Raw genomic sequence first — 5,399 nt, forward strand, 5'->3', positions numbered from 1 at the left:
GCAATTAAAATAGATAATCCTCAAAATCTTTTATAAATGGGGAGAATGCAGTGATCCGAAATTTGTTTTACGTAACTAAAATAGATAAACACTTTTAATATGGTAAAACATGGTTTAAGGGGTTTTATTTTGTTAAAACCAAGTGGAAAATCATGTTTGAGATGTCCGAAAATGGTCCAAGAAGTTCAAAGACCTGGATAGTTTGGATCCATCCGAAGTGGTTCAGAAGCAGAAGGTGAGATTGGACCTTCCGAACGTGAGTAGACACGTACTCTAATGTGTTGTCAAAAGTAGTTTGATTTTTTTGACAAGTAGCAAGTTTGGATTTTCCAAAAAGGAGTTCGGAGCTTTCGAAATATATTCATAGTGAGGTGTCAAAGTGTTGGTGACATGTGAGTTGCATGTGAGATGGAAAGCCCAGAGTATTAGATCAGACTTCCGAACGAGATTGAAACTTCCAAAGTGAAGATCGGAGCTTCCGATGGATGGAATCCAAAGACGTGGCAGACATGCAGGATCGTACCATGAGATCCAGAGTTCGGAACTTCCGAACTCTATCTATAAATAGACCAATATTTATCACAATTCAGTGTGTTTTTTGGGAATGTTCAGATCTCAGTATATATTTTGAGTGTTTCTAGCCTTATACTCGAGGGTTAGATGATAGAGAGGCGTTACGAGGCTTGTAGCATAGTCGTGCTGGAGTTTTAGCGTTCGACAGCAAAGGGCTAACAACGAGCGCAACCCGCAGGTATTAGTCCGAAATTCTTAATAATTAGTGAGAGTATCTATTATCTTTGTTAAGACTTTTAGAGAAGTTATAGTGATAAGGTTTTCACTTGGCTTGTAGTGATGGACTATAGACACTTGTAAACATAGACCAATACTGGTTGAGGTACGTTAGTACTGACTGACATAACTAGCCAATATGCATTCTTATATGTTGCATCTTATGTGTCATGATACATGATTGAGTACTTTATACATATTTCATGTTGAGCCATAACTCCCTCGAGATAACCTTTTGAGTAGGGTTGCTGTGAAGCCTCAGGTTGCTAATCTCATTCTTAGGGCAATTAGTAATTAAATATCATTAATTAAACAAGGAAGAAATAAGATCAAACAAATTTTTTTTTTCAAAAAGGGGTGCGCCATTTGGTTAAAAATCACCGACCGGGCGCCCCAAAATCTCCAACCTTTGGGTTGGGGAAAATGAGGCTGCACTCGGTCTGCTATTTTTTGCAAACCGGGCGCTGCCCTGAGCAGAACATGCTCTGGTATTTGCAGCTCAAATTGATCCTTTCTTCCTCTCAAATCCAATATATTGAAGTCCCAAAACATGTATACATACATAGAATAAGATCTAAACATGTTCATAAGAAAATCGATACATCAAAATAAAGGTTTGAATCCAACAAAAGCATGAAATTATACAAGGTGTTCATCAACTTCTCAAAAACATCAACTAAAGTGTTCTCTAACATGCTTTCTAGGAGTTATAAACATCGCGTCAACTACAAACAACCCGAGTCCACATCTAATCTTCTTTCATGAGCTACCCTCGTCGACTTTGGCCAGCTTCTGCCCCCTCTGTTGTCATGCACACATACAAAACAAAGAAACAGCCGGATAAACTCCAGTGAGAAATCATTTCCAGTATAATCAACATATAAAGCGTTACATAAAACATATCAAATCTTCTCATAATCGACTCAACAATAGAGTAAATAACGCATATATCGATCAAGAATTGATTCATAAAACATTGTTGCCATCAAGATTTGTAAACGATCTTGACATGGATATCCATCTATCGTAGTCATTCTTGACTAGAAAATAAGGCCGCCTCAGACCTCGGCATAGAATCAATTCAATATCATATCATATAATCATCGTATCGACTTAAACTCAAAGATCCACTACCTGTGATGGATCGACAACATCAATATCAAATCAAAAAAATAAACAAGTATGTGATTTTAGCGGGACAACTCAAGAAGCTTCATTCTTGAGTTTCAAATCCCTGGCTTGCGATGTCGTCTTATACCTTCTGGTTTTCTCGGTTTTGAACGCTTCAAATCTGAAACACAACATCAAAACATTCATATCAAACTTTGTTCATGTAGTGACCCTTACCCGGATCACCTACTAAACAGAACTTAGGCATGCAATTAACTTAATTAAACAGAAATCAAAATTCAACTGCGGAAACCATAACATTTATACAATCCCAAGGAAAGAAATCTGTAAATATCTAAAATAATATAAAACCAAATCGAATAGCTATATAAACCCAAAACAAGAGAATAAAAACCTAAACGAAGCTCCAGCTGAACAACCACTACCTAGCCCCTCTTGGATACACCCGCCTCATCCAATCGCAAACCTGCCCCATGGAATAGGGTGTCCAGAAACACAGAGTACGAGACGTGAGCATAAAATGCTCAGCATGAGAGTATGAGTATACATGCATGCAAAGTGAACTCCCTACAAACTCGAGGTCAAGGATCAGATAACAGAGACAGACCGAGCCCTGGTATGTAGCACGCTGTGCCGTCGCTTCAGGAGGTGGCTCCCATACCAAAATACCAGTGGATATGCCGGACCCAAATCGATGGAAGTCCAACCACTAACTGGATAGGGTAAAACCTGAAAGAGTGGGTGCCCGGTCAGCCAACTTGTGGCTAAGGGCTTTTATGACTCTATGTATAAACAATCTTTGTTTAATATAATTTACATTCATTAATGGCATTTTCTTTGTCTTTCTTCATATTTTTATATTGTGATATACTATTGTTGCTTTGATAAAGACCTTGAATATACTATAGTGTAAGTAAGATGAGATAGTGAATAAAGAGAGATCACTATTATGAAACACATCTTATAGTCACTGTATATTCTAAACAGTTCCTAGTCAATTGATCCGTTCGCTAATAAGGATAAGGATCACTCGAGATTGAGACTAGCATTTGTGATGCCAAGTACCACGTTTCATTGGTAATGGACATGGAGATGTTCAAAGCATGCAAATGGATATTCATATGATGAATGATCGAACTACCCTATTCGAACTTTCCAAGTGGTTATCACTTATCGAGTGGATAAAGTCCGCGGTTTTGGTTGTACACAATTAGTCCTTACTACTTGAAACATCATTGAGACTCTATATGCTAGTACTGTACTTTGACTCATTTACCGACTCTATTGGGATCAACAGGTGTTGGGATTGGGTACAGTTATGACACATATAAGAGTCGATGCTTTGTTGTCAAGGATTCACCACATACTTGCGAGTGTGGATATCCTATGCGATCTGAGGAGATATTAGTGTGACGAATCTCTGGCCAGAGTACATGATGTGTTTTAGGTTACTCGGTTTTCCTAGTAACACATGCGATGTCACTATTTGATCTCCAAGATGTAATGCATAGTTATCGAATCTCGAACGACTCTCGATGCAGCAATAGTTGTTGATTCGATCGGGATATATGGATGAAGGGACCGTACTGTACGCTAACCAAAATATACTGGTTCTTGCAGGCACTATCAGTGATACCTAAGGAATCATGGGGCGATGTTTCTAGACGCTCTTACCATGATTCGTTGGGCAAGTCGAAAATTGTTGTTCCGAGTCACAAGGAGTTGTGAGCCCACAGCTAGCTGTATCCCTGAACCATTGAGGGTCACACAAGTAATGGATTACTAAACCCCGTTGAGATAGTTAAATTTAAAGAGTTAAATTTAATGAAAGAGAAGTTGGACTTCTTAACTAAAAGGAAGTGGAATTTCCTAAAATGACATAGGGATGGGCATTTTTGAAAATCAATGAATTCGGATTCAGAAAAATTATCTTGACTTTAAAAGGTGCAGAAATGGTTTCTGTGCACATTGGTGAAATCGGTTTATCAATCGGAGTCATGATGAATTTTATATTAATTTCTATAATAACGGGCTTGTTGGGCTTAAGTTATGGATTGTGGGCCCTAAGGAGTTAGAGTCCTAATACAATCATAACTTAATCTAGTCTAGAAATTATCTATAAATAGATGAGTAGTGTTCGAAAATCACAAGAGAATTCTTTTTAGAAATTTTTGAAAATCACTCATATTATTTCAAGGGGATTTTCAAAATCCTCTGTCCCTTTTTGAGAAAATTCAGTTTGTGATTTTTCGGAAAATTACATTCTGAATTGACAGATCAAATCTGTTTATTCTCATCGATAAACATCTGATTGATTTCTAGTGCAATCAATCAGAGGGTTTCTGTTTTCTGTTCGTGGACCTTATTCCGGAGATTGATCGTGAAGCCATCGGTTCCCGGGATAAACAAGAAGAGCAGATTAAATTCTGTTGGTATCCATAATCAAGCCGTTGCTTGAAGAGATAAAAATTTAATTGTGATTTTATTTTTACTTGCATAATTTAATCGTAAAGTATTGATACCCATGATTTGGAATCGTTCCATATATAAAAATAAAATTTTTAAACTTCCGCTGCACCGGGTATCAATTCTTAATTGATCTGAACACGTTTTTCCAACAGTGGTATCAGAGCTAGGTTGCTCAGATCAAATGATTAAATTAATCGATTGTACAAAATATTTGGCCTCGGTTTTTTGAAAACAAAATGAATTTTAAAAATTAAAATTTTGACGGAACAGGGGCATCGGGGCAGCGATTTGATCGCTGCCCACGGGCAGCGATGAAACTGCCCGCCTCCACATGGGCAGCCCTGTCCCACGTGGAGGAGGGGGCTTCCCGGGAATGTCCCGGGCAGTCCGGGAAAATTAAAATTCATTTTTTAATTAAAATTTTGAAATTCTAGTTTTTGGTCTGATCAAAAATTGTTTTTGATTGGTTCACGAGGCATCGGATCGAATTGTTCGAGTCCGAAATTTTTAAAATTGATTTTTGGATAAATTTGAATTTTTGGAAAATTTATAAATTTTATCTGTTAAATTAGATTTTATAAAATCAATTATTTTGGTACAATTGATGATAAGATATGATCATATGAAAGGATAAGATAAAATTTGATTTTATCTTTTAATTATGATGTCATTGCGTGTTATCCAATTATTTAATTATTGGATAAGGGATGATCGATTGCCATGACCAATGTTTTAGGTGTATGTTAGGTAATTTACATTTGGTTTTATTGTTGTTGGGTTTTATTAATGGTCTTGGTTTATGGCCCAATTTGAATTGTCATTTGTAATAAAAAATGGGTTTGGTTTATGGCCCATTCCCACCCCTTAAATATGTATCCCCTACTTGTCATCGAAATTTATTGTAAATTTGTTAGACTTAGTGGGAGATAAAGGTTTGAAGACAATGGTGGGCCCAGCAGACGATAAAGACCGAAGAAATGTAAATGGAAGCTCAATGTAATAGGATTGCA

Source organism: Henckelia pumila, chromosome 4, assembly GCF_033568475.1.
Source record: "Henckelia pumila isolate YLH828 chromosome 4, ASM3356847v2, whole genome shotgun sequence".
Classification (NCBI taxonomy): domain Eukaryota; kingdom Viridiplantae; phylum Streptophyta; class Magnoliopsida; order Lamiales; family Gesneriaceae; genus Henckelia; species Henckelia pumila.